Source organism: Hippoglossus hippoglossus, chromosome 21, assembly GCF_009819705.1.
Source record: "Hippoglossus hippoglossus isolate fHipHip1 chromosome 21, fHipHip1.pri, whole genome shotgun sequence".
Lineage (NCBI taxonomy): Eukaryota > Metazoa > Chordata > Actinopteri > Pleuronectiformes > Pleuronectidae > Hippoglossus > Hippoglossus hippoglossus.
The window spans coordinates 18,226,859-18,248,800 of NC_047171.1; the positions used below are offsets into that span (position 1 = coordinate 18,226,859).

A 21,942-nucleotide genomic window follows, 5' to 3' on the forward strand; every position below is an offset into this window, starting at 1 on the left:
AGTGCTCGGCCCCATGCGGTCCCTCCACTGTAGCTCAACGTGTACAGTCTGGCACAGATACAAATGAAACTCTACCCCCATATTCGTACAACAGTAAAATTACATGAGAAATTTAGGATTAAATAAGAAGAAGCAAAATCGAATATAAACCTCTGCAATTTGATGAGCAGGTGTGAGATGCTGGACATTAAATTATGATAATGTGTATGTAGACGTTTGTGGTTAACAACCGACAGATAATTACCGCCTGAATATGCAGCCCCCCATAGCTTTACTGAGCTTTGTTTCAGCTCATTGTCTTGCTGTCTGGTTCCAAACTTCACTTTCAATCAATCTCATCGCTTTGTTTCTGGGGCCTCTAAAGGCTCTAAAAGACCCACTGCACTGTTAGAGACGAGCTGGGCAACGTAGTGAAGCATCTCACAGGGTAAGAGCCAGATATAAATTGTAACGAATTGGTGGAGACTCAAAACAGAGCAAAAAGAGGGTGAATATTCAACTTGGATTCGCCAGGTGACGAGAAACACGAACATTTTGAGCCAGGGAAGGTATGAATTTTCGGGGGCAGATGCTGATATTAGAGTTTTAAAAAATGTCGAAACCAATGTACTGGCCAATACATATCTTGGCTCCTATATTAGTGTCAGAAATTAGAAAATTATTCCTATAATGTTTGGGGTTTAATAGTTTAACGATACATTTTATTATAAAAGACTATAATTAAAAAAGGACACAAACAACCAAATACAGTATATAGATCTAGAATTAAGAAAATATTTTTAATAAAAAACATAAACAGAAATGTGTATCTTTAAGTAAAAGTATTCATATTATCAATATATCCGTCAAAAGTGTAGCAAGTATGTAACAGGCCAACTGATACATTGGTTTGGCTTTAATCAAATTAATGCTAAGTTAACTGCTAGATAAATAAATAAAGAAACTATTCACTTGCTAAATCAACTTACAACTTTCTAGCACCCCCCAAGTGACCAAAAAATTTCCAATAACAAAAATCAATACAACAACAAAAAAAGATATTAAAATTTTTTAATTGACATTTAAAAAACACACTTCTTGCAAGACGTAATTTCATCCTATGGTAAAATCAATGCAATTGCTTAGGGATCTCCGGACCTGTAATGGTCCAGTATTTAAAATAAGTGTTTGACTATGTTGCTGATTAACAGATAAACCTCTGATTCTGTGCATCAGCCCTTTATTGACATTTAAAGCGCATGCAAACATGTCCACGAGGCAAAACGTCTTTATTTTCTGTTCTGAAATGTATTTTCAATCTACTACCAATGCTGTAGGATCAGGTTCTGGTTCAGATACACTGTCATTTCCACACACGTACATGACACACATCAGCCAGCAACACTAAATGATCTTCCTAATGGACCCCATAGTGCAACATAGAACAGACATTAGGGACTCATCCTCTAAATAGTAACACTCCATCACAATGATCTGTGAGGCTTCGGAGAGTAACTGCACATTTTCATATTTTGTTCAGTGTTTAACTAATGTGAACGCAGGAATTGAATGAATAGATGAATCATTAAATATGGGGATTTATGTTGAACTTAATCTCTCTTCATGACCCTCTGTTCCTTAAATCACTTCCTTCTCGGACTTCCTCTGGTCAGAGCAGTCAATCTTTTGGTTTCATCCTGTTCTGAGGTCATCATCACTGATGATGCAATTATGTATTTAATCAGTTGGTGTTTTTAGAAAAGCAGCACTTCCTCACTGCTATTCTGTGCTGCTTAAAAAAAGAAGATCAACCTCCACACAGTTGCTTTCAACCCACTGACTCACTGACGCGTGTTTGTTTGCACTAGAACAAGAGAGCAACAAAGTGAGAATGAAAATTCTCACACTGTTTGCGGGGAACTGTAATGGTCAGCCCAGTGCTCTATTTTTCCTTGCCGTTTTATTTGTCGACATATATTGTTGGGAATATCAATTTCGACAATAATAATGGTTGGATTAGAATTAAACATGAACATACAAAATCCTCAACATATTGAGCTGCATAACAACAATGCCCTCTGCTAGTTGGTGGTTTTCGGAGAGTATAGAATGGTCTAGGGTCCATTCTTTGAGATAGTTTGCATTATTTCTGTAATTAATAATGTTTGGAAATAATGGTTTATGTCTTGTATCATGCAAGTTCCTAATCGTAAAATTTGGGAAGCTTGAAAATATTAGTGAGCAGACATAATCTTTTTTAACTTTCATTATTGGAGAAGCCCTTGGCTCTATGGGACAAAATTATAGACTGTATATAAGACGGACGATGCATCTCTACTTAATCATGAAAAAAAAAAAAAAAAAATGAAGCTCAAATGTCCTGGATACGGTTGCTGCCATCTTGTGCATTTGATGTCATTTGGAGCCAGGGTCTGCAAAGTAGTTATCAGGAGATGGAGCCACATTGTGAAAGTCCGGCCGATACACACGTCTGCATTTGTGGGTCAGTCCTAGCTGTCAATCATTAAGTTTCAGCCCATTGTAACGTATTAACTGATAACCAAACTCCCTGGAAAAATGTAAACTTGAACAAACATCAGTGTGATAAGAACTATGCCTAAAATGACAAAAACATCTTTGAGAAGAAAATGTTTATACTGGTTATACTTTGTCCCATATAGTTAATCAACTACTAATGAAAATACACTGACAAAGTTTAATTATTTACTCTTAGTTAGTTAGTATAAAGTGCATCTTTTCAACAGTGTTCAGCAAATTCAACTTCCGTCCTCCAACAACCTCCGAGAAGCTCTGAAAACCGGTGAGCACATAATTATTCAGCAGCCGCACACAAACAAAAAATGACACTCTTCTGATGCAATGTCATGTTAACCTAGAGAGAAGATTTCCATTTTCCTCCCCGGCTGTTTACGCTTCCTGCACAGGGAAGACAATAGAGGAGGACAGACCTGCCTTTGAATCAAGTGGACTACAGAGAAGTGTGAAGGCATAGGTGTGTGTGTGTTCTCTTTACTGTAATGAGTTTCAGCCTCCTCTCAACGTCTGCCAGAAATATCCCCGACAGCTCTGGAGTGACAAACTTCCACTTTCCCTGTGCTGATGCGAGGCAACTCGGTGCACTTCAAAAGACATCACACTCCCCACAGAAAAAGAAAACACTTAATTGCCCTTGACACTTTCATCCGCTTCTCTGCTTTTAAAAGCGTTTACTCTCCTCCATTGTGTGATGCCCAGGTGATTGGGAACGTAACACCTTAGTGTTTAATTTAAAACACAAAAGGTGTTGGAGCCGAGATTGTATCTGGCTCTTTCATATTGAATTGCTGCAAACAAAAAAAACGCCTGCTCCATCTTTGAAGCAGGGCTGAACGCATGAGAAGTGTAGTGTTGCAAAATAAACATACATTTCTGTGTGCAGTGTGTCAACATTACGGCAGCATGGCTGTGACTTACTTTACGTGCATAGGAGCAGATAATGACATGGAACTCTAAAATGATCCCTTATTAAACACCAAAATGATTGGGCTACAGTAATTTAAGTAGGGGGTTAAAAGGGACAAATCATATTATTGTGATTGATTGATTGATTGATTGATTGATTGATACCTTGGAGGCTGTTTTCTTTTAATCTGTGGTTCCTGTTTCCCTGCTTCACCATGTGCATGGAGCCAAACACAGAAGGGTCAAGGGAACAATACACCTCTGCATCTTCTCCTCAAGTTGTGGAGCAGCGTGCAGGCCTGTTTCCACTGTTCTCGCTGTGAATGAACTCCTCAGTGTGCAGGAACCTGGTTTTCTTGCAAACTACTCAATGGCAGGCTGCAGCCGAGCCTCCTCGCACCGTGAACTCTGCTCCATGTGTCACCATCGCCCCTTCACGTTGGTTAAACCCATGTTTTTTTTTTAGGTGCCAACCTTGCAGAACCGCGCGTAATCTCAACGATCTGCCGAGCTCCCTTTGATGGACACGGTGATCCCGTACAGACAAAAGATTCTTGTTTTCCTGTCACATTTCTCATCAGCAGGTTTAGATGGTGATAAAAAAAAAGAAAAAAAACCATCCTTCAAACACCGGAGTCGTTTTGTGCGTTCGTGCGCGCACGTCCTCCCGCCTGTGCTGCACGAAGCGCTCCGGAGAACATGCAGATCTGTGTGGAAATGCTGCGGGAGAGCGAACAAAGCCTTACCTAGAAACTGAGTCGCTCCTCGGCGGGTGATGCTGCTGCTCCTCCTGCTGCTGCTCCTGCTCCTGCTGCTGCCCGGCGGTGCATTTTTAGCTCCGGTTCGCCTGGTTGCAGAGCGAGCCTGCAGCCGTGGTTTGGTCCGCCTCGGCTCGCACTGCTCTCTGTGAAGATATTATCCACTGGTCGGAGCTGTGTGTGTGTGTGCGTTGTCTGTCACATTGTTGCTGGCCCTTTTCTAACATCCACATCTGAAAATGAGGGGCGGAGTCAGGGAGGACTGATTTTTTTTTTCCTTTTTTTTCCACAGTGAGGCACCAAGGTGGCTTACTGGGCCTGATGGGAAGGAAGGAAGGAAGGAAGGAAGGAAGGAAGGTGGATGAATATTAGTATTGATTTCTTCCTGACAGAAGTAGATATGTCAGCTACAGAGCGGAGGAACGAGGGAAAGGCATGTAGCCTGTATTAGGACCAGGCAATAATAATAATAATAATAATACCTGTATTTATATAGCAGCTTTCAAACACAGCAGTTACAAAGTGCTTAAAAAGAGAACAATTAGCGTCTTAAAAAGACAATAAGCGAAACTATACAATGTTGTTTAGAATACAGACATCAAATTTAAAATTTAATTTAAATATAAAGGGCCAATTCTAGGGTAAAGAAACAACACAGTACAATTAAGATGATTAATTACTGTCAAAAACATCACTAACATTCTGCCAATAGATCCCTTTCACCTAAATCTTGAGCACTGGCCTTTAATGCATTGATTAATTAGCTTTAATGGTACCGGTAGATTTCTCATCTTTGGATACAGTCTGGCTGTTTCCTCCTGTTTCCAGCCTTAATCACAGCTGAAGTGAAACCAGAACGTCTTGGTTCTCTTCCAGAAGTAAGAAAATCTCATACAAAATCCCTCTGACATTTTCTAAGTACACTTTTAACTAACAGTACAGCCTTGGAGCAGAGCTTTTTTATAAGTGTATCATATTGCTGTTTTCATAGGTTTAGATAGGAAGGTCTTTTTAAAAACAGTTTAATATCATTGTTTTTCAGTTTGACATAATCCACCCTTTTGTGAAAAATCCTGATAATGTACAAAATAAAAAGGTTACTGTTCTTCAAACATTTTAGCCAGTTACAGACTTAAACATGCCTACAAGTGCTACCAAGTGGCCCATGCATGTGACAGTGTATTTCTAAAGTTAAGTATTAAGTATAATCATTTGACATTCAAGGGGTTAAACGTCCTGGCTTCCCAGAAGAAGTGAGTCAGACATGACATGTCTGTAATCTGTAATGAGAGCAGAGGAAAGACAACTGAAATCTGTCTACGTTTTTAGACAGAAAATTACATGGGCTGCAGTTTCCTACAGCAACTAGTGCTGGGCAATTTGTCAACTCCAGGAACATAAAGAAATGCTGAATGAAAATACAGTTAGTCACAGAAGCTAGTGGAACAGAGGCTAGTCTGAACATGACTCGACAATTATATCTGAAAGTCTGCACTACATACAATCAAGCACTGTTTTGACTGAAAGCCTTTATCAAGAGAGATCGTCTCATCACCAGGATCAGTTTGGGCTATAATGCCAGAAGGAAGATACCAGCACTGCCTTCGGAAGCAGGAGTGGGGGAAGCTAAAAGCTATATAAAACACAAACTACTGCACCAGACCCGGAACACACACATACTACACACAACTATTAGCTGACAACCGAACCGCCAGCCTGGAGGAGTTCATTGTAGCAGGGGAGTTAATTCAGTAATACCTCAGGTCAGTTCTCCCCAGATTTGATCAGAGTGTTTGAAGTTTAGCTTGAGGTGAGGCTTGAGGCTCTCCCAGCCCCCTCACCTCCACAAACACGTTAGAACATGTTTATACTAATGTAGACAATGAATACGAGGCGGTGCCCTGCCCTTATCTACAACCGGCTGACCACCTTTCTTTGTTAATTTTGCCAGCTTACAAGACTCTCGTTAGCAGAGTTAAACCAACTCACAGAGGATCTTGAGTTTGGCCTTTTCACCACTGCCTTACATTGAACATGACACTGATGAGGTCAGAAGGGGACTGCGTACTAGTCCCAACAGACAGCCTGCACCTGAACGCAACTGTTTACAAATGGACCCTGAATTTTACAATCCACTGCCTGTTGTGGGGCTTCAGTCTGGTTTCTCCTGCATGACCTTGACTTTCTCCTTGTCCACATAACAAACTACCTCATCAAGTTCAAAGACAACACAAACATCAGTGACCGGGTCTCCAACAGCGAGTCAGCACAAAACCAAAAAGCCTGTCGTTCTGCCAACAATCAGGTTTTTAACAGGCTAACCAGATTGTGGCGGACTCAACTTTGAAAACTGAATCACCCCTTGTAATGTATTTCTAAGGAAGCGGAAGTGGGACAGACTGCTGCAGGACCTTCTAGTGAAATTGCAGATCCTGACGTACGTACATGTATACCACAGCGTTGCATGCCAGCTGCACCAGGAAGGATCTTTGGGGCACAACTACTGAAAGTTGAGACGATCCAGGCCTGATATCATGGCCTCCAACATCTGTGATCCAACTCACCATGCCCACCACATCTTCAAACTACCACTCTCTCGCAGGTGACACAGGACATTACATGAATGCGCCACATGCCATTAAGCCCTGTTCATACATGGCTTGCGGGTAAAATCCGGAGAAATGGCTACAGAGTTTACCGGCAATCTGCCTTTATCACTCACCAGACAACGCAGCAGGAGGTTTTCTGCACAGACACGTTCACAATATCATCAAATCCTCCACATTATTTTCGGGAAAGGTGGAGCAGCAGACAGAGACAGGAAGTGACGTAATAGCTCCGCCTTCCAAAGTGTAGTTTACCAAAAACTCCAGATTCTGGGTTTACGTTTATACATGAGACGTGTTACATTCGGGAAGTAGCATAATAATTTGTAATGTAAAATTATTTTTCTCATGTCCTATGACTTTTGCTCTCGATAGGCTTCTGGCAGTAGTCTTATATCTACAATATATTTACAAGTGAGTGGTTTTGATAAAAACTCTGAACTAGAACGTGAACATTTTTATTTGCCAAAATGTTGTACTTTTGCTTTAGAAAAGATGTCATGTCAAGTTTGTTATTCATTAAGTGGTTCAAGCCAGTGATTCCAAAACTTTTGGGCTTCTGTCCTAATTAAGGAGTGTTTACTTGCAAACAAGGTTGTATATGTCTATGATTTGCGCATCAAAGAGTGAAGTTCTCAGACGGTTTCACTTTAAGGAGAGAGGAAAGAAGGGGTAGCATTATTCCAAGAAAAAAAAAAAACCTTTTTATTTTATTTTTTCACTTCCTTATCACATGAATCCTCTCTCAGATTCATCTTGTGATCCCTCAGAGGGAACCTTAAACCCCGGGTTTCGAGCCACTGCTTTAAACAGCTAATTTAATCATCCCGAGTGCTAAGAAGGATAGTAATGAATGAAAGAAGATTTAATGATAAAGCCAATGATAAAAAATTATGTGTTCACACGACACATCCACTGTGACACTCCCAACATGCATGCAATTAAATCAAGTTAAAACAGTTGCATTCCATTAAGAAGTGGTTGTTTACGAAAGCATCAGAATCATTAAACAGGGGGGGAGTTTCCACAGCCACTGAGGAAATTAAAAAAAGTTCTGTAAATACACAGTGAAAGAGGGCCGTAGGTGTCTGGCTGGGTTATATGGGGACATTAAACTTTATGTTTTTTTAAACTAGGTAATAAACAGATATGAAGATTTAACTTCAAAGTGTGACAGGGACCCAAAGATTAGAGGCAAGAAGTGGGGTAATATCTTCCAGTTGATCTTTAAAAGTTTGCTACAATGTTTTGGCTGAACTGACCAGAGTATTTACACAAAGGTTATTACAGGTTGACATGAAAACATGAAATAAGAACACATTTGAATAAAACAATCGTATCAAGAAGGCAAATGTTAGACACATCTGAATGAACATCAGTCCTGTTGCTCAGAAACAGATATATATTGAACTTTGATGTTGTTTTGGAATTGTTTTGTCATCTGCTGTGTCAAAGCTAAAAGATGAATGTGGTTCTTAACCGGACTTCAAGCCTCATATTAACTTGAAACAAGTCCTGTATATTTTCTGATCCGGCAGCCTGTCAGTATTTTTTCTGTACCTTCCAAAAACGTAACAAATCTCTATTGTGATGTCTCTGATGTGATACATTAAAATGTACTTTGGCTCATGTACAAAAACGACTTAGTTTAAAAAAAAAAATCGTTGTCACAGTTACAACAAATTAGTATGATGATGCTTAAAAGAAACTATGATTCAAGGAAATAATCTGTACAAACACACACACACACACCTCGATGTGGATTTTTCTTTCCTTCCACCACAATGTCTATGGCTGCTAATGACTTTTAACATATGTTGTGGACAGTCTGGCTAACAATGTGTATTTCTTTTCTGATACATCATCTTCATTCGGATGGAGCAAATAATATGTGCAATGGATATTTGTTAAGGTTTGCTAACATAACAGAGCGAGCGAGAGAGAGAATTGCTGTTATTGTGCCATGCTGGAATCAGGTCGTGTGTTTGTGCGCTGCTCTCTTAATTGCCTCATCAGTAAATGTCACCTGTTCAACTAGCACCCTCGTCGAGATTTATTTATTCATTTGTGCTCCATCAGATGCAGGCACTGCTGCTGCATGCTGCAATTACTGCTGCACCGCCAAATGTGCCAATGAATAATAAATCACAACACAAAGAGATCTAACAAGCAGTCTGTGAACCATGACGCCAACTGGAAGAAAAACTTGCAGTAGATGGTGTTTACAGTGGAAACATCCTCTTTAACAAATGAAACTCTGCAGGATGCTCGGATGGCCTCTCGGAGAAAAGAGCAGGAACACTAATAGCGGTCTTAGACTGGTTATTTCCCATGCAACCACAAAGACACACACACAAAGATCCGAATAAGCATGCATGAGTCAGGGCATTTGCACGGATCCTCACAATGTTGCCACAAAATGATGCAACCAGCGACACGGGCTCCATTGCACACACGCTGTTCTCTTCAAAGTGAAGCTAAATACCAGGATGTTTGGAGGACGATGACTCACACAAATGCATTGGTGTGCTCACAGACTGTGACCGAAAAGTGGAGAGTGTGAGTGGGATGTAGAAAGTGTGTTTCCGGCCCAGAGCAATATGCTAAGACCTCTGCACAGAAAGGTCACCTACAGTCATCTCAACAGACAGACAGCTCAGCAATCCCTTTGTGAAACACTTGATTCAGGTGCTTATCACCAGTGTCCAGGTGTCAGTCAGCAACATTTCATTGTACTGCAGCGCTTTGTAGTGGACGAGCGAAAAAGGAATTTCTCAATGAGAAAGAGGTGCATAACCAGGTGTGAGAAAGTGAGTGCATGTGAACTGTGGATGAAGTGTATACTGTGTTTAGTTTGTGCATAAAAGTGCATCCTGTACAGCTGCAGAGTCAGCACCCTCTCAAACCTCAATGAATCAAATTTTATTTGTATGACTCATAGTCACAAATCACAATTTGCCTCATAGGGCATAAAGGTGCAACATCCTCTGTACTTAACCCTCAACAAGAGTAAGGAAAAAAATACTTAAAAAAAACATATTAACAGGGGGAAAATGGAGAAACTTCAGAGAGAGTCCCAGGACGGACAGAAGTGCAATAGATGCTGCTCGATCAGAGAACGTCAACTAAATAACAATATTTAGCATATTCTTAAGAAAAGAAAGTGTCTAAGATCAATGGATAGATATATAAATAATGTATTAAAGTATTTAGACAAAAGAAAAACTTTGATAGATGAAGGGAGCAGCAATAAAAAACGATAGCGGTTTTGCCAATAATTGTAGTATATGTAAGTAGGCATATAAACAATCTAACACAATGTCTCGATGTTTAACCTAAAAAAAAAAAAAATCATCCTTTTCTACATGAGTTAATTTAAGCGTATTTCAGTTTTAGTTTTCTTTAAACATGAGGACCTAAGGAGCCTTAGCAAATATAGCGCTATTTTATGTTATCACTTTGGGGATTAGTTAATCACCAGGTTTTCTTTTACCTCTCTTTGGATAACACAGTCTTGCTGTGTCCCAACTTTGTAGTCACTGTTTTAAGTGCGAAAATGTGTTCACAATGACGTATGTCAAAGTGCTTCGAAAGCATTTGAGTGTAAACTGACTCTTCTCACACTTAACGGTCACCATCGGGGCTACGAAAGTGAAGGAGATCGAGCAATTCTATTTCTATGTCGCACGACGCACAAGAAGGCAAAACGTTTATTTTATAGCCATTGTCAAATTTTGTAATTGTCATCCACGGTTAGTGGACCACGGCCGTGTTTGAGAATACAGAATGTGCTGTACTGTGAGTTAGTGATCTGAGACACAGCGTCTGACTTCACGGTCACGTCTCACACCACCAAAAATATGTTCTCTCAGTTTTATGCACACTCAAAGCTGAACCCTCCCATCTATCAGAATAAAGGTCATTCGGCGATGCTTAGAAAAAGGCCGGTGAGGCTAACATCCTTTCAGCTGTTTCCTGAGAGCATGTACTGTCAGCTCTTTTAAAAACAAAACACTGCCACCAGCAAGACCCTCATCATCGCTACCTTTGTAATCATCACTGGGACTCATAACAGAAGGCAGTCACAGCTTTCATCCACAGCTAAAACCACAGCTGAACATCTGGCCATCTCTCCGGTCCAACCCACTTTGTTGTTCCTCTCAACTAATTGTGACCATTAGAAACTCACAGGAGCGTGACGGTTTCCATGGCGATATGCTGATGTGCTCGGGCTTTTCAAGGCTTCAGTGTCCCGGCAATTTCATGCCATCTGTTTCTCTTGATCGCAGCATCTCGACTGATTTAGGAATTATGTGAGTCAACACATCAAGATGAAGCTGTGCTGATTTGATGGGCTCATTCATATCAACAAAATGCTGGTGGAGGCGTTTGACGAGGGGTTGACAGATTGAAGGATGAGACTTGAGAGCATTTTATTAGGTTTATACTCTATCCTGACACACCATGAGTGATAAGTAAACACAACATGATGCAGTGAAGTGACAGCATGGGTAACTTTGCCCTAAGCAGACATTCAAGAGAGACAATTAAATCTGGTGGCAATGGACCATTTGATGGCCCTGCATGTTTGATGTGCTCGTCTCTGTGGTCTGCACACACGGGGAAAAAGACGACAAATCATCTGGTGTTAATGGCTGTGAATGGGCTGGAAATACGATTGCCACACTCCATTGTATTTTATGACATTGTTGAAGGGTTATGTTTTCATGGGACTTAACTAACAAGATCAGCATGATGAATGGAGTACTCACTGTGCGTAATCAACTAAATACGCATGGTTATGGTTATGGTTAACAGGGATGTAGATCATTTGCCAACAGGTATAGCAAGAGGAGCAAAACAAATCAAAACAGAGGAAAGACTTACAGTCAACTACAGAACATGTCAGAGTCAATCAGCTATGGTCTGATGACAAATTAACCTCTGGGGGCAACGGTCAATATTTTGGGGCTTCCGGTGAAGACAGCAGATATCTGGGCAGAGACTTGTTTACAGTCCGACAATTCTACACAAGTTGAACGTTTCTCCATACACTCCACTTCATCTGTGACCCTGGTCATTCTTCTTCAGTAATTCACAGCTTTAATGTCCTGGAGTTTCCTTGCATAATTATTGACTATTTTTTATAATTCCTTAATATTGGCATATTAAAATATCATCTAATATTATCGAACAAGGGCGGGATAAGGAATAAGTTATAAGAGAACACACCATCCTTTTTAGCAGGACTATTTCCTGTGAATCAAAGTCACAGCCAAGTGAACCACTTATACTCACAGGAACCACTTATACTTCTCCAGACCTCAGAAAGTCATTCAACAAACACAAAATACTGAAAGTAAATACTTACAGACAAATTTACAGTCCAAAAAAAGAATGAATTCATTACTATGGACAAGTGTATAAACCTAAAAATACACGCTAACTAACAACCATTTCATCTGCCTGTGCTGATTTCATATTTTAGTCGACAGTTCTCCTTTCATATAGTCTTCAGAGGAGTACCAGACTACACTACACTAGAAAAATGCACCACAGCATGACAATAGATAAAAATACTGCAGACAAATCTGAAATGTCAGCATAGGACACATCACTGTGATATGGCCCCTGCCACTTATTAAATATGCAGGAACAGATGAAGGGAAATAATAAATTAGTCTAAAGGTGAGTTAGTGCGTTGTGGCTGTCTGCTCTGTCTTCTCTGCTTTTCACTTGGTTCGTTCCCACATTTGTTCCACCTAAATATTACATGTGCATTAGGAAGCACAGTGAATGATGGGTTTGTTGTGGTAGACGCTACACTTGCTCTTTTCCAGGTTTCTTCCTGTGCTCAACAAATATTGAATGAACTCGAGGACCCCGGAGGAGAAATTCAGTATTCAGTGTTTTTGTTAGTTTGTTGACACCTCCACATGACCGCTGCATGTAACAGAGACCCCCAGGGACCCCACAATAAACACCATTATCTCACATTAAGACCCTTTTCTCCAGATTTTCTTTCCCAGCTCAAATTTATGCCCAAAGAAAAGCCTGCTGGCCCTGTAAGCCAACCTGCAGCAGTCAGCAGTCAGCCACCTGAAATAATTCAACCAGTCAGGCTGCATCTGCATCCAACCTTTTGTGACGCACTTTTGAGCTCAGAGATGACAAAAAAATGCCTTTCACATATCGGACAAATTCACAACAACAGGAAGCTTTCCACCAGTGAGAGGTGGTGCCTGGGTAGAGCATGCATGAAGCAGAACATGACGTAAAAACTCCAGTGTTATTGTTTACAGCACATCAACAACGGCATCCGCCCGAATCGCCACAGCTCTCGAATTTTGGCGGCTTTCCAAGTTGACATCAGCATCTTCTGCATGAGTGGCTCCTCTATTCCATCCCGTGGTATTTGTATTCTTTTTGGGGTTTTTTTCAGTTTGGCATCTGTCGCCTGTTAGAAACAGCATCAATGCCTGCTGGCTCACTGTCAATTTTCCTCCTGCGTTCCAACATGGGCTCACTTATAGATTTGGCGATGAAGATGTGGCGGGGAGGTCCCCAAATCCAAATCTCATCTACAGCGTCCACATTAAATCAATCTGAAAAACAGAAACCTTGTTTTGGCCTTTAGTCAACGTGAACCCTGAATTTCCACGAAACAGTGCCCAGGAAAATGAATTTAGCAAAAAGTCCTCCAACATAAACAACCATCACTTGTCCCTACTGTCGGATCCGACTCATAGGATCATACTGGACCTTTGTTGTCATGGCAACAATAATAAACATATGATAAATGGAGCGAAGTGGACGGGCTGGGGTGTAAGGTTTTAACCACGTCCTGGATGTAGACTGGGCCCGATCCGTTCGCAGCACGGTACGCAAGTACTAGTGTCTTGAAGATGATGCGGGTAGCCACTGGTAACCAGTGAAGGGAGCGGAGGAGCGGCCAGTCGAGCTGCAGCATTCTCGATGAGCTGCAGAGGTCGGATGGCACTAGCAGGCAGACCAGCCAGGAGGGAGTTGTAGTAGTCTAAGCGTTAGATTACAAGAGCCTGGACCAGAACCTGGACCAGAACCTGTGCCGCCTTCTGAGTAAGAAGGGGCTTATCTTATGCTTATTTAATGACAGTCAGCTAAATTGTAGGCACTTGGCTAATTAATTACTGATTAATTAAGAGATTCACACATTTTTCTGATATTCAGTTGTGTCTTTGTGGATAAAGGTCCTTACAAAAGGACCTGAAAATGTGGAAGCACTTAACTTTCACCAACATTTTCAAAATAGAGGGTGAAAGAGGACGAGTATAATTGATTTTCCGTATGAATCGGGACCTTTAAAGAATGATTTCAGTCCGCCAGTTAGATGGAAACATCACTGAATGTAAAATCTGATATTTTGCAGTGTATTTTTATTACAGATGATCCACACTGTTCAGACCCTGCCAGTTGCTGTCACTTGCAGTTACATTAATTTGTGCTGCTGTTTTTAACAGCAGTGTTGGATCCCATGAGGTTTCCCTGAGATTTCTTCACACTGTACCTGTCAGTTCCTGAGAGATGGCAGCCCCGCTCCTGCAGCCCCAGCATACGGCGACGGCGGACGCCATCAGCTAACCTTTTGTCACTTTTAGTTCTCTCTTTCTCTCGTTTTGTCTCCTGGGCGTCAGACTTGCTTTGCTCTATTTATTTTCTCCTCAGTTTCTCCTGCACAGGCTTCACACTTCACACAGCAATTAGTCTTCTTTCTACATGTCTGACAGTGCGAGGCCACAACAGTCACCAGACTGATAAGATTTGACTTTGAATTAGCATTTCTGCAATTCTGTAGAAACTCTACTGTCATCCCATGACAACCTTTACTAGTGTGTTTCTCTGTCAATATTCCATTTTTAACTGCAACTCAGGAAGATGGCTTCGTCCTTATCGCTTCCTTTGTCCACCTCTCTTATTTTCTGTCTCTGCTTATAACGTGCCTGTTATCAGACTGATGTAAGCTGGCTGTAATAGCTTTAATGATTGCATGTTCTTGATAAGATAAGTCATCTTGAGCTCCTCGAAACCCTTGTCTAAACCTCTCTGAATCTACAATATCGTTTCCAGAGAAACGCTGGAAGAGATGTCTTGTGGCTGGGGCATGAGATTTACTTTCACGAAAAAAACCACCCCCTAACTAAGCTGGCTTGTGTTTGTATTAGAGGACACTTCAACTTGTTTTCTATTTGTGTATATTCTGGGTACCGTTGCCAGATGCTGTGTCACACTCTCTCTTTCCCCCCGGTCTTATTTTGTCCAACTGGAAAAGACAAGGATGAGGGTGGTCGCTTTAAAAGCAACACATACACAGGCAGGCACGGCTCTGTCTGCTCCTCTATTAAATTGCTGCACCCGCCTTGTGCTACTTGGGAACTAGGTTGTTTCCATGGCGACCAAGTATTTGATGGACAGGTCTGTGTATGATGGCTGGTGCGCTGGGAGAGCTTCCACCCGCTACTGTCTTCCAAATGGGATGCTAAGGATTTAGCATCTACATATGAACAAAACTCAATAAATACATTTACATATTCATGTATACATTTAGTACATGCACTGTGATGGCTCCACTGACAGCTGGCTGTAGAAATTATACAGTTGCATTCACAGCCCACACTCGGCATGTTGTCTCTTAGATACAAAAGCCTTCATGGTTTTTATTTGTGCTAATTGTATGAAGCCAAAGCACAAAGAATACAAACGCAAAAGACTTATGCGTGAAATTGGACTTAATTACAATGTTGCTCGGAAACTCAAAGCTTGTAGATTTATATATTCAAACCATTTTTTTTTCTGAGTGCTTTTGCAGTATGCTTATGCAAGATGACCAAATAGGTCAGCAGCCAATTACAACCTGTTTTATTGTTAGACCACCACTATAATCTGTTGTACTTATGACTAAAGCAAGGTAGGATGTCAGATGATGTGTTATAGAGAGTGATAAAGTTGGGGAGGATCGATAAGTCAACAAGACTGTCACACAGGAGATGACTGTCTTTTATGTGTGTGAAACCAATATTGTGTAATGTTTGTTTGATCCATGACCATTCCATAACCTTAACCTTGGTTTTATTATCGTAACCATGACAATGAAAATCCCGTAATCTTGAGTACGTGCTCATGTTACCCAAGTCATGAACTTTCCGTAACCCCAACAAAGTCATTGTGTGCCAAAACCACATCATGACTATTACATAAACATAAGTGTTTATTATTGTAACCATGGTGACACAGGTCTGGTATGCCTGCCACCATTGGGGCCAAATGAGTCATATCTGAGGTTAGGTACAGATGTCCTGTATGATCGCTCAGGTTGGGGGATTCCAAATGTATCTCCTTTAGCTCTCCTCATTGGTAGAAGTACATTTTAAAGTACAAGTTGTATTATTATATATGAATATTTTCATTTTATGCTACTTCTACTCCACCACATTAAAACAGGAGAAACTGTTTGGTTTTCTTTTACAGCTGAGGTTATGTTACAATGTGATGACTGGACCATGGAAAGAGACTCACTTGCAGGAATCAGGCTAAACTCAAAGTTCAAATCAACAGTTTTTAGTTTGTTACAAAGGAAAAAAACATAAAATCCAAAAGCCAGCCAAGGTTCAAAAACCAGAACAAGGCAGCAAAACCTACAGGAAACAGGCCATCTCAGAGAGTTCAGACTGGGAGGGTTGTCACATACAGATTCAAATTTAAACACAATATGGTTCAGCTAATAAAATATGCTCCACTGTTATAGATTATACTACACAGCAGTATATGAGCTTTAACTTTGGCTAACAACAAAGGTTACTGACACATGCATCAGCAATAATCCAATAATACATTATAACCTTTACTGACATCAGGCATTTTTTTGGCATTATGAGTAATTGTTGAAAGGTAAAGGTCCCACATGTAAGTTTTCTCTGCTGCTCTCTGGCCAGGACAGGGTGGTGGTCGCAAAGACCTTCACTTTCACCAAAGGGAATAATGCATCCTCCATTCAGCACTTGTTTTTCAGGACAGAATGGGAACTATAGTGACTCGCAATCAGAAATTGAACGAACATGCCACGGCTAGCTGATTAGCATGCTAACTAAATGAGCAAAGTATTCTTTGCTCATTTAGTTAGCATGCTAAAATAGAGGCAAATTAAGACAACATTGGTGTTACGTTCCACTGCTGCAGACAGCAAAGGAATGAGGTTTGATGCTGAACTCACAATGAAGCCAGTCACAATGCTAGATTAATAATTCTCATATGATACCACTTACAATCAATGTACCTTTACTTATGTGGATTTCGATGCAGTACGTTTATGTGTAATGGAGTTTAATATTGTTGTATTGCTACTTTTACTCAAGTAAATCATTTGAACACTTCCTCCGTTGCAACAAACTGAGAAAGGCTTTAAACTTTCACCTCGTATGATCAGCAGGAAGAAACAAAAGATTGCAAAAACTTCCCTCAGACGATGCTCTGAGCAATTTCCTGAAACTTTGTTTCAGCATGAAAAGAAATGAGAAATAAGTCTTCCCCCTCCTCAATCCCTTTAACATCACTCTGTTCCAGCTCTTTTATCAGTTATTTTTCAAAAGGGGTGTATCAAAGTGTTAGGCAGTGACAGGCAGCAAAACCCTCTTGGAAGGATTACTGAGAGTAAGATGAGATTTTCCTATTCTTTACCCTGTATCTTAACTCATTTGCTGTACAGTGTGTGATTTTGCTATTGAAATGTTTTTTCACAGGTTAAGAAATATCTAATAACAATCCACTTTTTTAAAACTACAAAAACAATATTGTCCAATGAGCCAGAACCAACTGTAATATTCGAGCACCAGAGCTTATGCATTGGGATTCCACTTGGGATTCCACTCCTGTTGGACTTGCTTCTCCTTGACATTCTCAACGTGTGCAGGACCCCCGCATCCACACAAAAGAGAAGAACCTAGTTTTTATGCATCATTTCATACCACTACGTACCCTACATACTTATTAAATCCAAATTAAGATTGTATGTCATATCTTCAGCACATATTTCTCTCTCCTGAGGTCTAGTTGTTTTTCAGGGTAAAATAACTTTTCTCCATAATTCACCACTTCTCACAGGCTTATGGTTTTATAATGAAACAGGTAGCCTACGCAGAATAAGGTGCACACGTGATGAGACTCAAACCTGTCTAATCCATCAAGAAGTTCCGGGCAATGGGGATTTGCATGACAAAACAAATAGGGTGAAATGTTATTAAGATAAAGTGGAGGACTAAATGAAATGGCCTTGGCCTCCTGCATAATTTCACAGTTTGAATTCATCTTGTTATGCTGAAGTATGAAGAGCACAACAGGTTAAGCAGCAGACATTTGCGTTGTTATTAGTAGTCAGTATTGTTAGAAATACATAATTCATTCCCAGTGTGGCTAACTGATGCTGGAGAGCCGGGCTGTAATTATTTTGCAGCGAGAAAGCGTGTAATCCATGTACAAATAACACCGAAAGGCACTCATACCAGCATCAGTAAACATGGTGTGGGTTGGGACCTAGTATTTGTGAACAATAGTTGGGCCTATATGTGTAGCCAAAGCCTGCAACCAAATGTCTTCTTTGTCCTGGAGACAAAAGAGAGCCTCCAGAACTCAGTCTCCCAGGGTGCTTCAACTTCGCACCTAGGTGTTAAAACTGCCCCTGGACACAACTTTCAACAACTATTGGTCACTGTGTCCCATGAACCTTGAGATCAGCAGGCCTATGAAAGCCCAGTTCCCCCTCTTTTCTTTCTCTTTCTACTCACTTCTCCTGGAGGAGAGGTGGGTATCTCTCCTCTTTTCTACTGACTTCTTCGGGAGGATGGGTAGGTACATCTCCTGCTCACCCAGCCAGGGAGACCTCTCCCTGCCCCAGCTCTTCCAACCTCCAAGCAGGCCTGCCTGAAGCAGACTGCTAAAACCTTCCAAAAGGCAGCGACGCAAGAGCCTGCCTAAGAACTTCAGCACAAGCTGCTTTGACAAAACATCTTGCCAACAGAACCACAACATTTCATTAAATTCAGCCACATGACCCCAACACTCCAGTGGGTCTTTTGTCTTCATGGTGGTCAGCCACCATTTTAAAACTCACACACACACACACACACACACACACACACACACACACACACACACACACACACACACACACACACACACGCACACACACACACACACACACACACACACACACACACACACACACACACACCACCATCACCACCACACATACATACCTATTACACATTTGCACATCTATATATAGTAAGTACACCTTTGTTAGTTTGTGTGTTTATACATTTATCATTTTTATAATAAATGATTTTCTTTAACACAAATGTTGTCTTCATTAATGTTGCATAAGGGTGAATTTTGCCAACCTCTATACTGTCAAGAACTCCATATCCTTCCAACTACTGACATGGTAGTTTTTAGTAATAATTATTAATTTAATCATTTATCAGGGTTCCAAATTTGTACTTAGTACTTTCAACAGACTAAATCAATAAATTGGCTATCTTTTCCCTTCCTTTGAAGGGTGGTGCCCCGAGGTAGCTTTAAAGTCAATTAAAGTTATTATTTAATATTTTAAATATTAATATTCAATATTTTTCTGATGGCCACATTTATTGAATGCCCAAAGGCACAACATTAAATGGTGCCACGCTTAAGGTATAATAATCACAACATGCGTGTCACCATATTCACTACCAAAGCCACTCCTGTTTTATGAATGTGTGGTTCTTGAAAATCCGTGTCCTTCATTTGAAGCTCTGAACGCTGGTTTTCTTTCCCCCCAAAACTGGCCAGACTCTTCCAGATATAATGAGGGAACATAGCAGCCAAAGTAGAGGTTTGAAATGGTAATTAGTAAGACTCCCTGCAACAGAAAGAGACAGACGGACTGATTTAGCACAGCAGAAATTAGAGATTTGAAAGACAGCATGAGGACATATTTAGATGGCAGTCATATATTTAGCTGTGGTGCCTAGAAGAAGCAATTGAGTGAATTCAGATTGTAGCTCAACATCTATAACATATATTTATAGCAAAGGCCAATACTAGCATGCGGTTTAAATTTGATCGGCTCTACAGAAAATGACAAGTTTGTAGGATTTCCCAGCAGAATAGTATCTTTTATGAAGTTCACATTGCTCCATCCATATGCAACAAGGGTTGTTTATGTTGTCTAGTAGAATAAACAGAGAAGAACAAACAAGGCAACATTGAAACGCTTGATAAATCATAAATTAACACCCTTGCCAGACGTATTGCTTCAAAGAACATTTCTCTATATTATCCTTGTTCTTTAACTATTAGCAGAGCAAACCCCGCAATCACATGCTCATGATCACAAGTATTCTGGAAGTGCCTGTGAATGCACAATTTTCACCAACTAATTGTCTCTTCTGTCTGCTGTCCCTCTAATTACTGCAAATCGTATCCCACCGTCTGCTTGCCTCCAACACATTAACTAAGTGTATAGATAAAAATACATGAGGCTCATATGACTCTGGAGAGCTGATACGTCACTAACATGCACTTTGACCTCACACGTCATGGTTTGCCTGGTACATGACATATTCTGTTCTTTTACCCTGAACGTGTACAGTGATTCATTAATTTATATATTCAAACCATTTTTTATTCTGAGTGCTTTTGCAGTATGCTTATGCAAGATGACCAAATATGTCAGCAGCCAATTACAACCTATTGTTATGTTTTATTGTTAGACAACCACTATAATCTGTTGTACTTATGACTAAAGCAAGGTAGGGCGTCAGATGACGTGTTATAGAGAGTGATAAAGTTGGGGAGGATGGATAGGTCAACAAGACTGTCACACGGGAGATGGCTGTCTTTTATGTGTGTGAAACCAATATTGTGTAATGTTTGTTTGATCCATGACCGTTCCATAACCTTAACTTTGGTTTTATTATCGTAACCATGACAATGAAAATCCCGTAATCTTGAGTACGTGCTCATGTTACCCAAGTCATGAACTTTCCGTAACCCCAACAAAGTCATTGTGTGCCAAAACCACATCATGACTATTACATAAACATAAGTTCGCACCTAGGTGTTAAAACTGCCCCTGGACACAACTTTCAACAACTATTGGTCACTGTGTCCCATGAACCTTGAGATCAGCAGGCCTATGAAAGCCCAGTTCCCCCTCTTTTCTTTCTCTTTCTACTCACTTCTCCTGGAGGAGAGGTGGGTATCTCTCCTCTTTTCTACTGACTTCTTCGGGAGGATGGGTAGGTACATCTCCTGCTCACCCAGCCAGGGAGACCTCTCCCTGCCCCAGCTCTTCCAACCTCCAAGCAGGCCTTATGAATGAATTAATAATAGCATATTTGTTATCAAAACGTCTTGCCAATTAAGTACTGCAGCTGAAAATAAGCAAGGTGTCTAACACTGGCACATGAGCAGAGATGTGAATTGTCCTTATAAATCAATAAATGAAATGTAATATTTGAAGTTGATAGGCCATTTGTTTGGTTTAGCATGTTAGCATGATAATAATTGGTTATCAAAACATTTTGCCAAAGGACTGCAGTTAAAACTTTGCCAACACTGGCACATTTACAGAAATTTGGATTAACATGTAATGTTCTTTAAAAAAAACAAACAGCTGAGGTTGATGGGTATCTGTTTAGTTTTATATGTTAGCAAGTCCTTTTATGTGAATTATCGCTTGACAGTTGAAGTTGATGGGAATAGTTTAGTATGTTAGTGTGCTGATTTTGTGAATTAGCACTAAACAGGTGAGGTTGATGGGAATGTGTTAAGTTTTATAGGAGAGATTTAAAATTTGACTTTATAATGGTACTGCTGAGAGAAAGATAAGTGATCACCTATGCAGTTTTTATACCAAACCATCTGGTAGATGTTGGGACAATTTAGAGGACAGCTGAAATAGCGGGCGAAGCTACATTTAAAGTCACAGCATTCATCCTGTAGCAACCTCGATTTCTTGTCTCCTCAATAGTTGTTGAGACGAATGAAAGTATCTAAAGTTAGAAAATATGTCACTTTGAAAAGGCAGCAGGTGCTAATCTGTGGCTTAAGGTTTCAAATTGACC

The 21,942-nt window shown here is 40.5% G+C and overlaps 1 protein-coding gene across 2 annotated transcripts in view; it reads right to left on the minus strand.

Moving 5' to 3' along the window:
* Positions 1-18,762, minus strand: part of st6gal2a (ST6 beta-galactosamide alpha-2,6-sialyltranferase 2a) — a 61,129-nt gene extending 42,367 nt beyond the window's left edge. Inside the window, exon 1 of one of the 2 annotated variants that reach the window (XM_034573716.1) lies at positions 18,619-18,762. The gene's annotated coding sequence lies outside the window, so the exon portion shown is untranslated. Of the gene's footprint in view, positions 1-4,187; positions 4,413-18,618 lie in introns of those variants that run through there. The other variant, XM_034573715.1, reaches the window with a different exon arrangement.
* Between the last annotated feature and the right edge of the window lie 3,180 nt (positions 18,763-21,942).